Genomic DNA, 23,647 nt, shown 5'->3' with positions numbered 1-23,647 from the left:
CGGGTTTTATAGGTTGTTCTTGCCATATTTGTACTTGAAGATATGTTCTCCGGGAATGTTGCCTAGCTGCAGTAGATGTGGGAGGCAATTTTAATAAAAGTACCGTGGTACCATGCTGTTTGTTTGACCAACTAACTTTCAATAAGTTAGTTAACAAGCGTATCTTTGCTCACTAAAGCTCCCTTCAGATGATTGAAGTTTGTATAGTTTCAGTATAAACGTCTCTCCAGCTTTTTCATTTTCTTCAGGTGTTGATTTTATGTTGTTAAAAATATCGACGATACTATCAAGGTCTTTTTCTTTATTAAATATTTATACGTGTTAGGTTAGGTTTGGTTGGTTTTCTTTTTCCAAAAAATCCTGATGTTGTGTCACACCCGCTAATAGCGTGAATAAATAAAATTGATTTTTTTAAGTTACATATAATACTGGATGATTGCAAGTCTCTCGAACTATACATTCGTTGTTTCACATTACCTATGGCTTCTTACAGAAAAAGAATGTCTTTTCATCGGGGGAAAGTCCTGCAATAAAACAAGATCGACATCTTGTCCAACGACTAGAACTTGTTCATTTTTCTCAGATGGCAGCACGAATAATTTGAACATCAGCAAACAAGATTGTATAAAAAGATGCAGTTGCATTAAAGCCGGCATGAAATGTACAACTATGTGCGGAACCTATCGTGAGCAAAGTTGTTCGAATACTGAGCACGTCCTAGAAACTATAGACGATGACAATATGTAGATGAAAGTATGAATGTGGAATAGGCAATGTTTTTGTTTATATTATACAGTATTATATCTGTTGCGTGTATATTTAACACGTTAAAATACCTTGGGAGACTATAATTTGAAAGGCGTCCTGTATTTTATTTGTACTCCATTTTTCAAACGGTTATTGCTCGAAATACATTGGATAAATATAAATAATGAATAGAACCTTTTTTGTAGCAAATTTTATAAGGAATATTTTTGACAAGAATAAAATTTTCTGTGCGACTAATGGTTTACGAGAAAAACGAGAAAAACCACCGCAGTGCGTATTGGGGGTGGTTTTTGGGGGTGAATCTCACACTTTACAGTTAGGAACTCTTTTGATTTTAAAAAGTCTCCTTTTAATACGTATAACCTCAACATATCAAAACTTTATAATTTTTTTTCTAAATATGCTAATATCAACGTACTACATCACTTTGAACACAGTTTACTTTTATAATAAATTAACGAATTCATCATCATCATTTTCAACTTATTCAACCATTTCCAATTATGGTGTAGCCTCACATACTATCTTTGTAGTTGGCCCATTGTTGTCTATTATTGGCTGTGCGGGCCTAAGTTATCCCTGCTAATTTCCTAATATTATGAGACCAACTCAGGTTTGGTCTTCCTCTAGGTCTCTTAATTACTCGTGGGTACCATGCTGTTCTTCTTGCCGGGTGTTCTGCCCATTGCCATTTGAGAGATTTGACAAAATTTTTTGACTCTGTGAATGACATCTGTTACCTGGGTCTTTTGTCGTATCCACTCTATTCTTTTACGGTCTCTTTTGGTTATTCTCAGCATATTTCGTTTCACTGAACGTTGTGCGACCTGCAGTTTTTTAATGATGACAGAATTCACATACCAGCGTCAAATAACGTCACAAAAAATTACTCGAAATATTAAATGTTTCTAAACGCCATATTATTAGTCACATTAATGCACAACTTTGCCCTAATTTAATCATCCTCGTATCTCTTATAGTTTTCGGGATCCTATTGGTGGGGTCTAATTTGAATTACCCTGTATAATAGCTTGCTATATTTCTTTAACCTCATTTCTTTAGTAAAGTAATTCTCCATACTGCCGCCTCTGGAAGGAGAGCGTTTTAGACTTGTATTAAAATTTTAAATTTTTAGTTTGCTATATATCGCGTCGAGTAGGTATATAAAGACGGTGCAGTATGAGCAAAACTTAAATTTTTTAAGATCTTTTGGGTCCTCTTCAGTCGCTTTCAAGTAGCTCCCTCAAGTTATAAAATGCAGAATCCCTTCTAAGAATTTTAGGGATCTTTCGATATATGTATAATATATGTATCAATATTACAAGATAAAACGCCGTTATTTGAGATAGTTTAAATTTTGATGTGAAGTATATGAATAGGTCAGTTTAAAATGTTCTAATCTTCTAAGATAATCACGCAAATGACAAAATGTTTTATTTTTATGTACATTTTCATTTATTTGTTATATTTGAGGCGTTAAGGTGCATAACTCGTTTTATCCCAAAAACATTGCTTCGATATAATACGCAAAAACTATTTTAGCAAATGTTTGAAGCGTTAGTTTTCAAAAAACGTGTCCATTAAATGGAATCATTGTTTTGTATCTGGTTTTTCTGGAAGTAAACATTAATATCTCATTTTAAAGCGAAAAAAAACTCAAAAATAATTCAGATAAGGCGGGTTTTGTTGCAGTATGATTGATATTGCAGATTTTACTACAGCAAGATATTTGCATCTTAACTGGGAATTATTATGTATGCTATTTTATTAGGTAAGGATTTGAAATGGATAAGATATCAGTAGTAATATTATATGTGTGTAAAAACCTAGAAAAAAAATGCGGGATTTGCAACAATAATGACAATAAAAAGCAAACATAAGTGTATAAGACAGATTTTGTTGCAGTAACGTAATTTGTAGTGAATTTTATATAGGAATAGGCGACTTTTGCTGCATTTTGGGATTATATTTATGTAGATTTTAGGGTCCACTATTAATACATATATATGTCATTATATTTTTTTTAAATGGATATGGTGTATATTATTTTCTATGATTTTTTTATGTTATTTGAAATAATTTCAGATTTTTGTTTCAAAATTATATGACAAAAATTAATGATAATAATTAATTATACATATAGAGTCAAGTGTGTGTCAACAGTTTATCCAAATTTATACGCCTGCTTTTTTACTAGAATGTTATATAAATATTTTTCTTTGTTTCAGCTGTAGCCCTGAAGCTCTAAACTAACCTAACCAGCAAAAGTCAAATCAAAGTGGACGCTGGCAAACATGTTCTTCTAGTTTGTTTGCTTTGACAAGTAAACACCAAAGTAAGTAATATACCTACGTTTTATGTTCTTTATCTTTTATAACATTATTAAATGTATATTGTTTGATATTTTAAAATATATATGATTATTATTTGAACATGACAACAATTTCTTAACACTATCTTCTAAAATAATCAATGCTATTACCTGTGGAATTACATTTTATATGATATATTTTTATATAGTGAACCTAAAATAAAAGAGAGATTGATGATGTAATAACCTTTATTTTTAAGATAAAATAATACATTTTACACACAAAAATTTTATCAGACAAAACATGGCTAATGAAAAAGCTTCAGCATGGCTGAAAGAATCAATTTTTATATCGACTTCCTTCTAACGGCAATTTTGCCGTCATTTTCCTTGCTACGAATTGCCTTATGCATAGCTCTTACCTACATTCTTGCTGCTTATTACATTTTCTTGTATGCGGGTGTAAGGTTGGCTGAATACGAATACGTATTGTAAGATAAATGGAATATAAGATTTGCTGAGATGGAAAGCGATGCCTCAAGATTAAATAGCAAAGTAAAGATTTTGATTTTGATGAAAGGAAATTTTAAAAATTCTTTTTTATTAAGTCATATTATACATTAGCTTACATACAGGGTGGCCCATCGAAAACTTTCCGCAAGGCATAACGGCCAGGGTATTTATTTTTTCAAAAAATCCAAAAACACGTCAATTTTGTTTGTGAGGGGGACAAGTTTTGCCCCAAAAATGATTGAAAAATATTCAACCCTCTAAGCGGGGGTGTCATCCCCCAACTTTTTTCAAATGGAAAGGGGGGTCAAGTGGCGCCGCAATGAAAAGAGCTTTCTATTCTTTATATTTCCCCGCTTCGTTTTTGAAAATCGGTCGAGTCATTGAGAAAATATGAAGGATTGAAATTTGAAAAGTTTATTTAAGCATTTATCAGAGTAAATGATAATTAAAGATAAATTCGACCAATTTGCTGTTTTTTCTTATTATTTCTAGATGTTTAAGCATTGTTTCACTTGCCACAACGTTGAACGATCAGGTGCGGCAGTTGCTAGATAGCTGTTCTGTGACTTATACGTTGAAGTTCTTCTCGATATCGTTAAACTGACCCACAATAGAATTTCCAAAAATACCAGCCCACACGTTCAATTTCTGAGGGTTTTGTGTGTGCACCTCGTGAAAAACCCAGGGGTTGTCCTCAGCCCAGTACCGACAGTTGTGCCGATTAACTACACCGTTCAAGAAGAAAGTACACTCATCCGAAAAACACACATTAAATAGGAAATTATTATCATTCGCCACTCGTTCACTCATAGTTTCACAAAATTGATGGCAAGCAACGATCAAAATCGTTTTCGTTGAGTTCTTGTACCAACTGAATTTTCTACGGGTGGAACTTGTGTTGTTTTAATATCCTTTGGAAACTTGTACGATTCCCGCCGGTCTCATTGGCTAATTTTCTTGTACTCAGAATACTGTCCATGGCAACTTGGCCCAATACGAATACCTCCATAGCTTCATTTACTACAGGATTTTACTACCACTTGACCCCCCTTCCCATTTGAAAAAAATCGGGGGATGACACCCCCGCTTAGAGGGTTGAAGATTTTGCAATAATTTTTGGGGCAAAAGTTGTCCCCCTCACAAACAAAATTGACGTGTTTGTGAATTTTCTGAAAAAAAAATTACCCTGGCCGTTATGCCTTGCGGAACGTTTTCGATGGGCCACCCTGTATAAAGGTCAATTATAGTTTTCTTGCAGATTTTATTTATTAGTTAGAAATAAAATTACTGCAATAAAATACATTTACCGAACGGAATAAAAGTCTTTAGCAATCGTTTGGGGGTTGTCCACAAAGGCCGTATTCATACCTAACAATAATAAGTTATTAGCTAACCTAACCTAACTTAGCAATCCCCAGCAAGTATGAAAATTTCAACAATATGGCAACCACTCGTAAAACGCTCCAATGCAGTGCAACGTAGCTCTTTCTGAGTTGCGTTGCTGACGCTTAAGTTTCTTGTATTGTTGCTTTTAGAAGATCTCGGGCGCCACCTCTAGTTAATAAGTGGTTAGAGGCCCACTAGTGCCGGTTCGGGTAGCTTTTAAACAGTGGAGATGTATGGCAGTGTTGCAGTTCTTTTAGCTCAGAGGTGGGGAAAAATAAATTAAACAATAGTCTGTAGTTATAAAATAAAGAGCAGGTCGTGTTTTCCCAAAACTATTTACAAGTCAAAAGTTTATTTTAGATTCAAAGAAAAATGTCTTTCTTCTTAATCAGGGCGGAAGGCAAGGCGATGTGTAGGTGGCTAGTTGAGACACCTAGCGCTTAAATTGGCTCCGATGCGGAGAGTCTCGTCACCGGGTTGGAGCAAATCTACACAGAAAAGAATATTAATAAAAACTAGAGACTGTTAGGGGAAGGGCGGCACTCCCAAGTTAATAATAAAAAAAATAATTTATTCTTAAATAAAAAAAAATAATTAATGTTAGCACTTGCTAATAAATTCAAAAAGAAAAAGGAATACAAAATTTATTTGAGAGTGATAGTGTAAAGAATTGAAAATATTCTATTCAATGTTTTAGTCAAAATATTAAACGTATACGGGTGTGTCAATAAGAAAATGTTGTAATTCCTATTTAATTGAATTAAAAATGTTTCGGAGTTAACAAGAAATTGTTCTAATAATTATTCTATTTATTTTTAAAAGTATGTCGGTGAGAATAAGAAAATACTAAAAAAAAATATTTATTTAACATTAAAAGTACGGCGGGGCTAAGGTCTAAATAAGGCAACGGAAAGAAATAAAAAAAAATTAAATTACGAAGGAAAGGAAATGCGGAAAACTATAAGAGTTCAGCGAGAATATCTATAGTGAAGGGATCGGTGTATAAGAAACCTGCCGGGATTTATCGCACTCACAAATTTCCCACGTTCCTAATCTTCACTAGAGATATGCCGCTTATTTATTAATAGAACTGATAGAATGATTTACTGCGGGTGGTTTTCGGAAAGAAAAAAAACTAAAGACAGTTTATCTGAGTAGTCAATGAGGAACCTGGAATTCGAAGCAACTTGCCGGGATTTTTCGCACTCACAACTTACTTATTTTACCTAGTCCTCATTAACAACCCAAATATGTTTTAAGTGATTAAAAAAAATCTAAGAGCTGACCTAATGATTTTTAATTAAATTATCAATAAGGAATTTAGAGTTTGAAGCAAACTACCGGGATTTATCACACTCATAGTTTACTTGCTTTTCCAAGTCCCTATTGATAACTCAAGCGTGTTTGATTTTACAGATTTGCTATTGATATTTAAAATATATTTTTTTTTTTACTTTTGGAATTTATTCTAAACTATTTAGACCTTGCCACGGTACAGGATTCCTTTCTGAAAAAAAATAAAAAAAAATATTAAAAACCAAATAAACAATGAATTCTCGATACTCAGTACTATACCAAACTAATCCTGAAGGTTACCTTGCGGGCGGTTTCGGAGCGACGGTGAATTCAATAAAAACGGAGGACGGGCAGGCTTCCCCAACTGCTAGGCGGCGGCGGTGTCTCGGTGCTGGCTTCTGCGTGGCGGACTGCGGCGACTGTGACTGCTGGCGCTGGTGCTGGAGCTGGTGCTAGTACTGTCGGTGGTGGTGGTGTAGGAACTCCTCTTCTCTGGCTAGAGCGTCGCTTCTTATTTTCCCCAGTCCTTCCCTCCAGTTGAAAACCGTCGTGGTGGCGGCGTGCGCCGAGCCGGGTGCGCGTCTCGATACGCCAATTTGGTACTAGCGGTACCAAGCGGGCTGCATCGAGCGCATGGAATGCGTTCAATTATTAATTAGCGCGTTTTAAGCTAATTAATGAGTTCGGTTCGTATGTTAATTCAACAAATATAATTTTATATAAAAAGTACTATCTTCTCGAAAAAGAATCAAAATTTTCTAATGTATGGAAGAGTAGAAAGATAAATTAACTAAATAAAATTCGTAATCGGCGGAAAAATTGAAAAAGTTAATTAAACATATAAAAAAAATAGTAACTTCGTTACAGCAGGTATTCTTAGTAGAGAACCTCATGCTTGACTGCACCCAACTAATTCACGGGTGAATTCTCGGCTCTAGTGTATAATATCAGTAGTTTTAGTATTTTTATTCTAGAATCCGAAAATTAATTAATATATAGGGTGTTCGATTACAAAAACACAACTTTGATGTGTAACCTTTTTGGTGACACTCTGCAGAACTGCCTATATTTTTAAAAAATGCTCTAATTTTACCTATATGCTCTCCCAAAATTTTATTTCGATATAAACTACCATTCTTCTTGGAGCCTCCGCGTCGTATGAAATGTCACCCTGTATTTATTAAGATTATGATTGTAATTATTTAAAACTATTTTTAAACTTATCTATCAACTACAATTTGTAAACGAAATATACACCTTATATTATATCACATAATACATTTACCGAACGGGATCCATAAACCATTAAAACTTAAAGCTCCGGAACGCCACAAATCGGCTCCGAGTAATTTTGATCTCAATCTAGCTCTATGAAGCCGCTTGTATAATAAATAGTTATACAAAACCACAAGAGACTTTACTAAAACAGAGTAAACACATTAAGTAATATAATATGCAAATTATCTGTATATCTCTATCTAAGTGTTACTGATAACAAATTCTAAATAATGAATTGGTAAATATTAAATAATTTTAGTATTATTGTGGCGTATCGTAATAAGCATACCGTGTTGATAGACAACTTATGGGTTAAGATCATAAGTAGTGCAATTCAAAAAAGTTTTTTTTCCTTAGTTGTTATTCACTTGTATCAACTTTTAAAACAGTGTATGTTAATAGCCTGAATAACCATCACTCTACAACTACAATTTTCTGTGATTTCTCTAAGGCTTTCGACTGTGTAACATAATATCTTAATTAACGAATTGCAATACTATGGATTAAGGGGAGTGCCGCTCCAATGGCTTAAGTCATATCTAGGCAACAGAAGGCAGCTTGTGATGATTGATACGTCTAAGTCTTCTTGCAAGCCTATAGAATATGGTGTCCCTCAGGGTTCAGTACTAGACCCTATTTTGTTTCTGGTGTTTATTAACGAAATTGCTAATCTAGTCATTAGCGGAGAAATCTGCCTCTTTGTGGACGATACTAGTTTCACTTAGAGCGGCCCAGATGTTACGGCACTATATAATACTATATCCAGTGACTTACGCACCATTAAATCTTGGTGCGATTCTAATCTCCTATGCCTCAAAAACTAAAGTTTTGTCATATAAAACTACTATACAACCTTTTGTACTTAATAACACCACTATTGACGTCGTGGGCTCTGTGAAATTCTTAGGACTTGTTGTAGACAACTCGTTAAAATGGGACTTGCACATCGAAGCTTTACCAAAGAAACTAAGCGCTGCCTGTTTTGCGGTAAGATCAGTTTCTAAGGAACTCAACTTATCAACCTTCAGAATAGTCTATTATGCTCTTTTTAAGTCGCATCTTCGTTATGCCCTTCCATTCTGGGGTCCTTGCTGCGCGACAAAATTTGATCGTATTTTCAAACTTCAAAAGAAAACAGTTCGATATTTATTGGGACTGAACAGTAGAACTCACTGCCAGAATTTCTTTAAAAGTTTCAAAATATTGACGCTTTCTTCCTTATTCATTTTTGAATCCGTTTGCTTAATCCGCAAGCACATATTCTCTATTCAGGAAAGGCCTTCTCACAACTATCCACTTAGGAATGCGTAGCACGATCTTTATCTGCCATCCCCGAGCTCAGAACTAGTTAAAGGCCCAATACTGTACAATGTCAAAACTGCAATGTATGTATGTATGTTCTATTTGTAATTTTAATGACGTACATTTTTTTGAATTGTATGATTTGTATTATATGGTATTTTTTATTATTTGTATATTTTTGTGTTTTTGTTTGTTTTTTAAATGCTTTGTCGATGAAGCTATTTTGGCTTTTTGTACAATAAAGCTTTATTTATTATTATTTTCGATTTATCTCAACTACATCCGTTGGTTTCTCGTGGTTGGAGGAGTGACTCGTCTCAACCATGATGGTGATAACTTTTCTGGCTTAGAAACGTTCCCGGTTAAGTTACATGTATAGAAATCGCCTTACTGTATGGCAGGTCTTAAGGATTACTGAATTTTTGCATAAGTTGGTAGTGGTATGGTTCTAAGTCTATTGCCTTCAGCGATTCAATTAGTGTTTTTGGTATTACACCCATATTCGATAGTACTAATGGGATGACCCGGACTCGATCGTATTTCCACATATCCTTAATTTCAAAACATAAATCAATATATTTGGTAATCTTCTCTCTGTATGTTTGTGTTAGGTTATTGTTGTTTGTCACCGCAAAATCTATGAGCAACACTTCATTTTCTTTTTCTTCTTCACTACTATATCTGGTCTATTGTGTTTTATATTGTAGTGTTTTATCTGTTATTATAGTTCTGTCCCAGTACATTTCATATTTATTGTTTTCAAGGATTGTAGCAGGTTCGTACTGATAATAGTTAACTCTATGCTCTATGAGTTTATACTTCAATGCTAGTTCTTGGTGTATGATCTTTCCCACTTGGTCGTGTCTAAATTTGTAGTCACTCTGTGCTATAGCTTGGCATCCTCCTATGACGTGATGTATTGGCTCACTTGCTTTCTTACACCTTCGGCATAAGTCAGACTCAATTCCGTCCTTTAAGATGTATCTTCGGTAGTTATTGGTCTTAATCACTTGATCTTGGATGGCTATAAAAACCCTTCAGTTTCCAGTTGTAGCTCTCCACGTTTTAACCAATTGTACGACGCTTGTTTGTCGACAGTGTCTTGGTCTAGGTCATGGGAAAACCTTCCCTGTAGAGCCTTTTCTTTCCAGCGGGTAAGCTTGTCTGTGTCTTCTACTATGGACCAAGTTTTTTCTTCGTCACTTAGTATTAGTGGGGTGTGTTTATCTGCTTTTACAATAGTATTATTTTACAATAGTATTAAGTATTTTGAGTATATATAAATGCCTTTATTGACAAAAAAAATATAGTATTAATATTAATATAATTTTGGGGATAAAAAAGCGACAATCATATACGCATCAATTATGAAAAATATCTCACAATGGTTACATTAGGTAACGTTATAGAACTGGTTAATTTACAGTATCTATTTACATTAATAAATTTCAAACACGAACCAAATTGCTATTGATTAATTATAAGGCAATAAGTTTGTTAATCTATACTACACTTATAAAATACAATGAATTAACTCCCTAAATTTCCACAAATCGAATTAAGTAATCCTGATCTCAATCTAGTTCGATAGAACGGTATTATATTAACAATTAACATATGTAAACAATTAAGCAAAGCCCTGGGAGACTTTGCTCAGAGATACCGTACGTACGTTTAGTAATGTAATATGCAAACCAATTTATTCGATAATGAACCGTAGAGATTATTGAATTACGGGCTGTCATGTCAGTATGATTTTTCTCTTTCCTATGATATTTCATGTGACGAAACCGAATACCTGCGGTTAGCAGTAGAGAGTATCAGTTCGTCGTATTAAAATATTGGTTTTACTTTTATTTTAGTTGATGAAATGAAGTAGCCTGTTGAAAGATTTATTTTTCACGCTACTAAAATTACAGACTTTTTTGCAATTTAATATATTTAAATGAAATTGAAAATGTCGAGAAGAGATGTTTTGTGGTTTAGTAATAGAGTGTTGACCTTTTATTTTTATCTCACAAACATGCTTGACATATAATGATTCAAGTTGAAATATGATGTTCTATTGGCGTTTATTGTGTTCCAATTATTGTTTTTATGTAATACACTATACAAATATAGTTCATATCAAATAAACTTTTAGTCACGTGATTAAGCTTGACCGGCACAGCGTTGCACACTTTTATATATTTTCTTTTAATCAAAATATTATAGGAAACAAAAATAAATTAATTATAAATATATAAACAGTTATTATTTACATCAATAAAACTCACCTTCTTAACAGCCCTTAAGGGATATAAAGAGCCATTACTACCGCTTTCCCAAAATATTCTAATAAAGTTGTTTTTTACGGCTATTAAGCTATCTTGTACACTTCGCATTAAAAGAGGTTCTAAAAAGATCAATGTTCGACTGATAGTCCTATGGAGGTTTGCGAGAGAGCTACCAACTAAATCCCCAGCGGGAAATTTCAGTTAGTCAGCCCGGCGCCGAATATGTCTATGGTTGGCAAGAATAAATTTAAAAATTACGCCCTCGATTACGTAACTAAAAGTTTAATTGGTATCGAATATATTTAGCACTTTACTACATTTAATAGACAAACTTTCGGCCCATCATAATAAAATATATTTCTTTTTTTAATAATCACAAAAATAAAGTGCATTTATTTCACAGAAGTAACGAGATGTATTATAAGCAACTTTGATGACTGGTATTAATCCATATGGTATTAATTCATAAAGTACGACACTTTCAATTTAGTTGATTTATATTAGGAATTTATAAACTTATAAGGCATAGGATTTCCAGAAATATATTTCGCAGATTGAGTAGTTTTATGAGTCGAAATAAGAGTTAGAGAAGAAATAATAAGAATATATGTGGAAGATGTCTGTTCTATATACCGTATGATCGAGAAAAAACGGCGTCAAAGGCGGCTGGGGAATGACTATCGATGCTATTTTTGACGAGTTAGGACTCTAGACGTCAGTTACTGAGAACTGACATAAAATTTGTCAAAAATTAATACCTTATATAGGAAAACCAGAAAAGAATAGAAAATTTCCAGATACACATATCTATTTCCAAAAAAATGTTTTTTCAAATGTTTCGATCTGCACCAGTTCTACTCAATAAAAAATCGATATTAAATCATCCTTAATGCAGTAAACGCCTCTAAAAATAAAGAAGAGCAAGACCAGTAAGACTCTAACCTAACTAAATCTCGTCGTCCGACAAGCCTCCGGCCGAGACATTTCGACAACATTTTTGATTATTGTATTGTTAAAATGTACGGATTAGCCTTTTATTATTGTTTCATACACTAGACCGTTCAGATTTACTAATATTGCGTTGATTATAGCTGTAAATAAAAATGTGTAGTTAATACCAATAAATAATCCGTTAGTTGATGGAAGAAGTATCGTGTTTATCGACAAAATTAATTGTAGGCTTTTAAATTTTGCCTAATATGGTCATATTTTGCAATATTCAACTCATAATTGTTGATACTTCTGGTAGATGATGTTCAATTTATACATATATAAAATATAAACAAACCAAATTGAAGTACTAGAAGCAATAAGGTGAGATAGTTATTTTTACGAATCCCTTTATTATTACTTCTTTACTTATAGAGTATCTGTTTCTGTGTATGCCTAAGTTTCTGTTTTCCAAGAAGCATATTAATTAAATGAACAAAACTGTGTCCAAGAAATAATCTATTGCATAGAGAATTTAATGAAAACAAAATTGGTGATGCTGTGTTCAAGTAAAGTTCCATGCAGGAATCAATGGTTATTGCTAAAATATTTTATTGGTGTATTGTCAATTTTATTTACTTATATATTACGTTATTTAATCTCAATAATTTTAGGCTCCTAAGTCATTTATTTACATACTTAACTTTTAACGTAACTACTGGTAGATTGTAGGAAATAATATACACATTGGAACAATTTAAGTAAATAAATGAATTAATATAATACATACATCAAGAAGTAATGTATAATTTTACAAAAAGCTGTATTAATCACTTTCGAAAATCATAATTGTTTTTTTTAGTAAGTCGCAGACAAATATTTTAGGTTTGTTATTAAATTAAATGATAATGTAATAAGTACAGATTTAGACTCTTGAACCAGGCATAGTATATTAATTAGTAGGGTTCACAGTAAAACATATTTTGTAATACCATTCGAAAGAAAATAAATACCTATATTATACTGTTTATAAAGTGAGTTTCATTGTAACATAACTTAAGAAAACAATTAATATGCATATGTCAATCATAAGAAAAGAATCTATTAATTTAATGAACTATACCCATAGTACTCGGCAAACAGTAAACCAAACCAAAGAAACTAAGACTTACAGTGTTAGATCATGTAGTATATAAATATTTTAATTTTATCATTTAATAAATAAATACAATATAAAATTTAAAATGCCAATTTTTTATTTTAAAACAAGTGATTTATATATGTATAAACAATTTACAATTATTTATCATTTAATTTATTGGCCACAGCTTCCGGGATTATAAGGCTAATATTTTGCTGCCTATAGTGCCTATATCTCAAAAAAAGAATAATTAAGAGTAATTAATGATTAAGTATCCCTGTATTTTTAAATGATGAATCTTATGGACTGAAAAAAAACTGCTGATGATATTTCTACTTTCACTGACCGAAGATGCAGAAACCTAGAAGAAATTCAAAAACAAATTGTACAAACATTTTAAGGTTTTCCTTAAATCCTCTATACAATAGACTATTTCTTGGACATAGTTTTGTTCATTTAATTTGTTTCTTAGAGGTTATACACAGCTGTAGATATTCTATAAGTAAAAAGTAATAATACAGATTCGAAAAATATCCCACCTTACCGTTTCTAGTACTTCAATTTAGTGTGTTTATATTTTATACATGTATAAAATTGAACATCATCCACCAGAAGTATCAACAATTATGAGTTGAATATTACAAAATATGACCATATTAAGCAAAATTTAAAGGCCTACAATTAACCTTGTTGATAAACACAATACTTCTTCCATGTATAGTAATGAACACACATAACTGGTTTACAGCTACAGTTTTACTAAATCTGAAGGGTCTAGTGTGTATTAGACAATTACAAAAGGATAATCCATACATTTTAACAGTAGAATAATCTGATTTTTGTTAACGAGTTATCGAAATGCCTGGAACTGGGACGGGCGATTGTTAGGTTAGAGCCTTTTTGATTTTTCTCTTCTTTACTTTTAAAGACGCATTTAGTATTAATTACGATTTACTGGATTTACCTAATATAGATTTTTTATTAATTAAAACTGGTATAGTTCAAATTATCAGAAAAAAATATTTTTTGGATATAGATTTCTGTATCCGGAAACTTACTATTGTCTTCTAGATTTTCTACATTTAGTATTCAATTTAATTAAAATTTAATTTTTTTGAAGATCTTTAAAGTGAAAAGAAGAAGAATTTTAATTAACTAAAAAAATCAAAATAAAGTTAATTAACTTTGAGCAGAGTTCGACCTCGTCAAAAATAGCATCGATAGTCATTCCCCAGCCGCCTTTGACGCCGTTTTTTCTCGATCATACGGTAGTTCAACACATACTCATTGTGTTTAAATATTTCTGATAGTGATTTACTTCTAACTAAAAGCTGTTTAATCCACAATATCTAAACAATGGATTTAATATATAAATATAATCAATCTTTCTGTGACTTGTGTGTGCTTGAATTAATCGACAATGTTTACCAACCTAGAAAAAATACACAAATGTAACGACAGGGCTAATGCGACCCTGGGCTCTTTGTTTTCGTTTCGGCCTTACTATCGATTAAATGATTATTAACAATGCATACTTAAAATTATATTAGCGTGATGCCCGAGGGAAATGCCGAACAGACACGGTAAGACGCCCATGGCAGTAAACCGAAAAATGAATCTAATCACATGCTAATGGAGAGTTTATCAAATATCATTTTCATTTAATTTTTATGCAGAGAGAAAATGCAAGCTAAATATAAATTTCCTGACCAATTTTAGAGATTGTTGATTACATTACTTACTTGACACAGTTTCAAGGTTTGAAAATATAAAAAGAAAGAACTCTGAGAGCTAGATCATCGAATGTGCTACATAAAACTGAATGAGAGATTACCTATAAACATATAAGACTGACTCGAATACTTAAGAACATAATTATTATTAATTTTAGCAACACATAAAAAATATTAGATTTATGTTGGATACCGTATCTGTTGACGGGAAAACAGAAAGCAATTAGAGTCAATTGGTGTTGAAAATCCCACGTTTAACACAGGAACTTCAAAAAATATATACAGTATTGTCAGTGGTTATGAATCCTGGATTTATTCTCATGAACCCGAAAATAAATGTCAATCAAAGTTATCTCCTGATTTTTTTCTATCTCTATAGGCAAAATATAAAAGACAGCTCTCGCAAACAAGAAAAAACAGGTTTTAAATAAAAAAACAAACACCAAAAACTGAAAAATGATGAAATACCTAAAAAACGGCAAAAAATAAAATTAATATAAGCGTTTTTTTCTGTTCTTTTTAGCGGTTTGTATTTGGTTTAAATTTGTTATTTTCTTGTTTATTGGTAGTTTTTCTTATATTTTACGTCAGAGTCGCTGCCTCCAGCCCTGGTGCAAAAAAAATCTCTTTACTAAATAATTTACTGAAATATAATCTCTTTCCTTCTTGGAATCCGAGCTAGTAAGACAATAATCTAGAAAGTAGTTGTTATTTCATGTTTCAATCTCTCGCTCATGTCTATCAATTTTAAAAGGAATTTAGAGAAGTGAACTAACGCGAGCAAAAACATTACTCTATATATGCTTCAGAATAAGCCTTCGTTCCGGCCTTATTTTCATTAAGTATTTTAAGAAGGAAATCTGTTTATACTAGGATTAGCTTACCTCTGCTAGTCTTTGGACGCGAATCATTAATTATGTGAAGGAAAATTACAAATTTGTGTAATGCTGCGGGCTTTGTTTGTTGCCGGTATTCCGTTTCGGTTTTCATTAATTCAAATGTGTAATTTCGTTAGGTAGCATTTTCGGATAGAGATTTAACGCATTTTGGTACTTGAGCACAGAGAAATTTTATGTATAACATTACATTGCCATAAACAGTTTAGTAAATATGTTTAACAATCTTGTAATATATGCAATACAGATATTTATTTGCATTTCTGTGTATTGTATGTGTTTGACTGTAAACTACTTTCCATTGTTGAAATTGTAGTTTAGTCTGATATTGGCATTCCTTAGTTATAAAAAAAATCTTGTTCATTTTAATTTTATATTAAAATATGATATGACCGAAAAAATTACGTCCGCGATGGCTTTGAAATAAAGATCGCCTTCATTTTATATGTAAAATTGTATGGAAAATATCACTGTTTGTAATTTCTAAGCCAACTGGACGCCGTTCTTTTGGATCATACGGTATTATTTTTCTTGACTGCAGTAAATGAGTCAGATATATATTTATACATCAGTATCCGAAAATCATCTTTTAAAAGACCATACAATGCGATAATGGCCTAGCCACTGACTTTTTTTTTCTCTTCTTAGCGAAATAGTGTAAGCAGTTTCTATTCAGCCTTCTTCGGTCCATCGTTGAACATAGGCCCTCCCAAACTCTTCCACTCTTCTCTCTCTGTCGCCGTGCTCATCCATCTCGTGCCTGCATGTTTCCTCAGATCGTCCGCCCATCTCATCTGAGGTCTTCCTTTACTTCTTCTATTCCCCCAGGGCCTCCAGTTTACGATGCATTTGTTCCATCGAACATCCTTCTGTCTGACATTGTGACCGGCAAACTTCCATTTCAATTTTGCTACTTCACTTCTAACATCCCTTACTTTTTTTTTGCCTCTGATCCACTCATTCCTTCTATCTGCCAGCCTTACATGTGGCATTTGTCTTTCCATAGATCTTTGAGCTTTTGTTACCTTGTCCATATTTGATTTTAAATACCATTATTTTTTATTTCAAATTGCTGTAGGTTGGATTAATAGTAACTAATAGTAATACTAATGAACAAAAATACGAGTAGCGGAAAAAGGGGCCAAAAAACCCCACATATATGCTTATTCTCTGCATTAAGTTTATCAGACCGAAGGGAACAGCCATTCGACAACCGGTTTCGGAGATTTTTCTCCATCGTCAGGCCGACTTTGCTGTAACCCTCGATCTGACCAACGAAAAGCAGAGAATAACATTTGAGTACAATAAGTTAGTACTACTATGGCAAGAGTGCTAGACGCTCTACGCCATCTAGCGGTAGCCGTGACAATCTCAGATCGTACCGCCAAAATTCAAAACCAGCGGCCTAAAAATAGTAATACTATTTAATATTAAATTAGGTAAAAGATATGATTTATTAATTTTATTTTTATTCTAATTTTATTAATTGTGATTAATAAAATTGCGTTTATCTCATCAAGGAGGCCGAATTCGACAAAATATCAAGAGCTAACTTTTAAATGGTATTTAACGGTAGACAAATTTGATATTAAAAGAAAAAAAGTCAGTGGCGTACATGTTTTTTTTTTTTGAAAAATATTCCGGTGATAACCCAAGTGCACGTCCCTGATCAATTTATCGACCACTTATAGTAACGTTTACTCTCATTCGAATTTCATTCGAATCACTAAAAGTACTTGGAAGAAAATTATAATAAATCGAAAGATTATTAAGATTTTAACACCTTGTAACTACGAAACAAAGCAGAATCGGACTCATGTTGATATGAAAAATAAATTTTATTTTTACGTGAGGAATCTCACCACTTTTTAACTCAAGACCCATAGAAAGAGTAGATAAATTTAAGTACTTGGGCATCTGGCTCTCCGAAGATTGGACATCAGACAAGGAAATTAAATATCGCATCGAACAAGCTCGGCAGGCATTCTTGAGGTTTCGAAAAGTACTTGTCTGTTCTGATTTTGACCTCAGCCTTAGATTAAGATTCGTAAAGTGTTATGTATGGTCGGTGCTCCTTTATGGTATGGAAGGCTGCACATTGAAAGCAGCTACCATCAACAAATTGGAGGCTTTTGATATGTGGCTATATCGCAGAATCCTGAAGATACCTTGGACGGCTAGATTGACAAATGAGGAAGTTCTCAGACGCGTTGACAAAGAGCGTAAATTATTTGAAATGATTAAAAAGAAAAAGGCCGTATACCTGGGGCACCTAATGCGAAACCCCAAATATCAATTCTTGCATTTGTTGATAGAAGGCACGATCGAAGGCCGGAGGGGTATCGGAAGGAAGAAAATGTCTTGGCTGAGGAATATTAGATGGTGGATAGGGCTACTCGATGTTCAGTCGTTAATACACACCGCCCGGAACAGAGAAGCAATGGAAAATGTTATCGCAAACATCCATTAATGCATCTGCACTAGAAGAAGAAGAATCTCTCCACGAGAGATGACACATGTTTACTTGGAAATACCCTGTATAATTTTAGTTTATATATGAAAACCAATTACCAATTTGATAAACTAAACTTATTTAAAATTAATTTACTCCAATGGAATTCATCCTTTGCGGAATATTACCTGGCAAGACTGCAACCTAGAATGCACTTATTATTTTACGTGCCCGCTCTGGCCTTTAAATTTTAAAATGCCTTTAGGTATGTGAACCAATCCAAACAAGAACATTATTATATGTGTGCGGCGGAACGAGCCTCCGCTCCGTTCCGGCCTTATTTCCATTAAGTACTTTAAGAACGAAATCTGTTTATGCTTGGATTAGCCTACCTCTGCCAGACTTTGAATGCGAATCATTAATTATTCGAAGGCAAATTACTAATTTCAGTAATGTTGCGGGCTTTGTTTGTTGCCGGTGTTCCGTTTCGCCTTTCATTAATTCAGATGCGTAATTTTGTTAGGTAGACGATTTTCGGAGAGAGATTTAATGCATTTTGGTACTTCAGCATAGGGAAATTTCGTGCATAATATTACATGACTATAAAATAGTTTAGTAAATATGATTATGGATCTTGGAATCTTACGTCATTGTTCTGCATTATTCACTTTGTTATCCAGGTATTTATTTGTATTGATTAAGTTCGACTGTACAATGCTTTCTTTTACTTTGAATGTAGTAGAGAATGATTCTCAGTATTGAAACTAAAACAATTTCGGACTTCCATTGTCTATTTATTTTGCTTACACAACGTTTCGGTCAGAAGTATCACTGACCGTTATCAAGTGTGAACTAATCTAAATCCTAAAACTACTGAGCTTATACACTAGAGCCGAGTATTCACACCAGACCCTAGACACTCAATGGTAATTTAATAGACCTACATATACATATACTGCCATTACTCGCTGACGAGTATTTGACACGCATCAGAAGATGGTCACGCAAGGCGTTTTCTTTCATGAGCTTTTCTGTGACTGAAAAGACCGATACATGATGTTATCTGCCTACCGCACTCAGGACATTCAAAAATTTCATTGCTTTGTCGCCTCTTTACTTTTTGGTTGTCGCTGTTAACTGAGTTTACAATTCTTCTCCATTGAGTTCTATTGTGAGCTGCTTCTTTCAACTCATTCTGCATGTTAATCCCCTTTAAGTTTTCGTGGGAAATGTGCTTATATCTTTCGAGTTGTTCGCCCGGCCTCCTCTTACCGTCTACAAGTTACGTCACCGTAAAGCAGAGATTTTGGTACGCGGGTTTCTTGCATTCTGCAGACGTGACCAGCCCATCTTAAGCGGGATTTTGTAATAGACCTACAAATTTAGTCTCTTCCGCATCGCCAGACGGTGCAAGAGGCATTGAAATAGAGGTTTCTAATTTATATATGAAGATGACATGACATCCTCTATGTTGACTACCGTCTATGGTTTAGTTGACAAAGTATTGGTGATCCGTCAAGTTATTTTTAATCATTTTTAAATAATCATTAATTCAGATATTCCTGATTTGTTGGAAAGCTCAGTGATTTATGGTTTGTGAATTTTGATATTTATAGTCGATCATCATTTTCGTGTTAGATACTAAACTTTTTTATTAAAGGCATTTTGACATTTTAGATAGACATTACAAATTTATGAACCAAATAAAAAAATAGTTTAATCATAAATAAGTACGTACATAGTTGGTAATACAATAATATAATATTTTTAATAACAGTTAATTAGTAGTTATAATATTTTTACTATATTATAATTTATTTGTTAAATAAAAAAAAATAGTCGCTATGTGCTTTATTGTTGGTGTTTAAACTGTATCTATTTATAATTTTATTTTATTTTTGACTATGTTATACTTCTAATCATCTAATAAAACATATTATTTGGTAAAAAAGTCTATATGTATTATTTTATATTTTACAAGGAATAATTTTGCGCTTGAATAACGTTACCGTTTTAGTTAGCGTTAATAAATAACGGAACGCTAAAATTATGTTATGCCAAAACTCTCCGTTAGTTTCTTCCAGATCAACAGATGGCTCTAAACGACGGACCTATTTATTTTATATCAGTGTCCAATCTATCTCTGGTACATGGCGTTGGTATATGATTCACACGTGAATTAGTTGGGTGCAGTCAATCATGAGGTTGTCCACTAAGTATACCTGCATTGGAGCGTTTTATGAGTGGTTACCATATTGTTGAAAATTCCATACTTGAATTGCTAAAGATTTTATTATTGTTAGATATGAATACGGCCTCTTTAAACCTACGCTTTTTTCAATGGGGTTCTTTGTGGACAACCCCGGCTTCCGGTCATTTTATATTGTGGTGCTTGGACCACAGATGATCTGCAATGCCCGATTTCATTGTTTCACCTCTTTGCGTATGTTTTTTATGTTTGTCAAATCGTACATGTAGAGGACAATTTGTCTCTCCAATAAACGACTCACAACTCATTTGTTTTGATGATTCCAGTTTTGTTTTTGTTAGGATACCTCTCAGAGTAGTCCAAGACTTAAAAACAGTTTTAATTTTATATTGCTTGGCTATTCGCCATATCTTTTCCGATGTTCCTTTTACATATTATGGAATCGTCAAAAGAAAGAGAGCATCCTCCTCAGGCTGGCACACTAATGAGTCAGTCTTGCAATTGGATATATTGCCTAGGGTTTTTGCAGAGTAACCATTCTGAAGCAAATCGGTTTTAATATTACTTAGTTCAGAATTTAGAGGTTCTTGTTTACTGTGATAGTTACTGTGATACATAGTGATTTTTGGTTGCTTTAGAATGGTTCGACTGAGAATTTAAATATTATCCCGTATGTGTGGGTTTTCTATAAACAGCAGTGCTAGAAAATAGAGAGTATAAGTGCAGAGGTTGTATTAAAATGTAGAATTAACGTAAGAATATAGAAAGACAATTAACTAGTAAGTCGCCAAAAACTCTATTCTATCAAGAGTTAATCATCACTTTACATCTTTGCTAATGTCTAAATACATTTTGTATTCATCTATAACAAGAGAGTGATATTAGGGTAACTACTGATTAAATAAATGCCATAATTTATCTTCCTAAAGACAAATTATGGTATGTATTTAATAATGTAAGCTTATAAGTCATTACATTGCTTCCTAACTAGTTATTTATTTACTTATGAATTAGAAAACGACGGTTCATTGAATTTATTGAGAGTAACAAATATCCCTATACTCGTAGTTCCAGCGTTTAATACAACTGTATACAATTAGTAGAGTAAATTGTTCGCGCATCGACCAATTACATTAAGACACGACTAGGCCTCTGCTACCTACCCTCTCACTATTAGTGGTAATCTAAGCAATTACTTACACATGTAGGCTTTTAGCGTTTTGTTTGCCAAAGGTTCAGTTCAGGCCGAGTTAAAATTCCGCCTTGTCTACGTATCAGCCCTTCTAGTTCTGACAAGGACGAACAGATAGATATACCGAGGGATTATCCGGATAAAAAGCAACGGTGCCACTGCCGCTGCGTGTGATAATTCCAGAATTAAATTGATCGTGAGTGCGTATTTGTAGGCGCTCGCATTCGGTGTATTTACGCAGAGAAAACTACGGGTAATTTGATCCAGCGTTGCCAGAATTAACAATTTATCTTCAAATTTATTACAGTTTCTTGTACTAAAGTTTCAGTTCAAACAAGATCAGACAAATCACCTGAACAAAATTACTGTAACTATTAACAAAAAAAAATCAAAAAACAACAGTATGATGGATATTTTCAGTATAATGGATATTTAGTCAACACTACGCATTAAACGCATATTATTACTTTGGCATTGTGAATACCAAATACTTCTTTATTTCTGCTAAACAATCACTGAAGAATATTTGTTATTATGATGACGAAAACTTTTTTATTATTAACTTTTTGAGAAAAATGGATTTTTATAAAAGTTTTCGTTTGTTTTAAGAATGGTTAATTTCGTATACAGGGTGTCCCACGCTGAGCGTGCATTAGAAGTTTCTACAGAACTACAATATGTAGATCGGAGATTTTTTACACAACATTCTATCGATTAAAAATATTTTTAGTATGGCGACACTTCCGGAAATACTGGAAGTTGACAGCAACTTTTTTAGTTTTAGTGGTTACCGCAATTTTTTTATTATACAGGGTGTCCCAGAAATGAGTGCAGATATTTTAACTGGTAGTATAGTTCAACCCCAGAAACACGCCTATGAGTTTTTTTTTGCGAAAAAAAAAATGTTGAAAACTTTATATTTTTCTTGACATTTTCCGGAAAATGTTGAAAAACTTTTGAGTGCCACTGTTCACTCCCCACGAAATTCGTTTACCGGTCATAGAAAGATGTCAGAGAGAATGCAACGTTGCCACCTCCTACCATACCCATATCCTGCATATTTATCTATAAATTCACAATTATTTTAAGTTGCTACAGAAAAAAATACGAAAATTAATTTTATTCATATTAGTGTAGATTGCTCTACTAATTCTAGAGAAACGCACAATGTTTTAAATACTTTTTACAGCTGAGTAAACTGAAAAAATAAATCTTAACAATTATTTACAATAAGCTTCTCTCACCCACTTAAAAAAAGTAACGCACCTCTGCAGAACCTCTTGGGTGGTGTGGAATTTTGCAAGTAGTTTTTAAGTCTTTCTAGTCGATGTGGCAACAGCGGGCGGCGAACAAGCCGAGATCCGGGAGATTGCCGATTTCCTCTGGCGGCTCTCAAAATGCCGCAATTGTTTTTTAAACTTTCAAAGTTAAATAACTCGTTTATTTTCAATTTATTTTAAAAATGGTAAAGAGAAAATATGTTTCTTTTGACCAGATCTACCACCCCTTAAAATATCTGCACTCATTTCTGGGACACCCCGTATAGTTAAATTCTACGTAAAATTTTATGAATTTTGATATCAAACACTCTATATCTAATATTAACAGTTTTTGAGAAAAAAAATGTTTGAAATTTTTAGACGAAAAAACTGCCTGCCAAAAAATTTTATATAGCCTAAACGTCAAACTTAGTGATTACCACTTACAGCCACTGTGTCATAAAGAGAAGAGAATGTAGGGCTATTCTATTTCAAAGATTAAATTATTCGTATGTCATATAATAATGGCAGCAGCTGTTGGAATGTGCGATTGGAATTATGCGATTAAAAAATTACCATGAATATTTTTTTTCAAATGGAAACCCATTTTTTTATTTGACTAGTAAAGAGGTTTTTCAATTCGTTACTTTTCGATTATACATGCTCCTATACTCAAAATAAATCGTTTTTAAATTATTTAAGATT

General features: G+C 33.0%; 1 protein-coding gene and 1 long non-coding RNA gene across 4 annotated transcripts in view; one reads left to right on the top strand and one right to left on the bottom strand.

The window, feature by feature from the left end:
* Positions 1-23,647, top strand: part of LOC115891076 (irregular chiasm C-roughest protein-like) — a 549,766-nt gene that overhangs the window by 320,641 nt on the left and 205,478 nt on the right. For all 3 annotated transcript variants that reach the window (XM_030911476.1, XM_030911478.1, XM_030911475.1), the window contains one exon: positions 2,997-3,103. The gene's annotated coding sequence lies outside the window, so the exon portion shown is untranslated. The remainder of the gene's footprint in view (positions 1-2,996; positions 3,104-23,647) is intronic.
* Positions 5,271-6,873, bottom strand: LOC115891077. Its single transcript, XR_004051746.1, has 2 exons — positions 6,575-6,873; positions 5,271-5,466 (listed from the first exon to the last, which is right to left on the bottom strand). It is a non-coding gene; the product is annotated as an uncharacterized LOC115891077 (long non-coding RNA).

This window comes from Sitophilus oryzae, unplaced genomic scaffold (genome assembly GCF_002938485.1).
Source record: "Sitophilus oryzae breed Bouriz unplaced genomic scaffold, Soryzae_2.0 scaffold_965_pilon_pilon, whole genome shotgun sequence".
Classification (NCBI taxonomy): domain Eukaryota; kingdom Metazoa; phylum Arthropoda; class Insecta; order Coleoptera; family Curculionidae; genus Sitophilus; species Sitophilus oryzae.
Note: the sequence above shows the minus strand (reverse complement) of the source record. Positions and strands in the feature narration are given on the sequence as shown.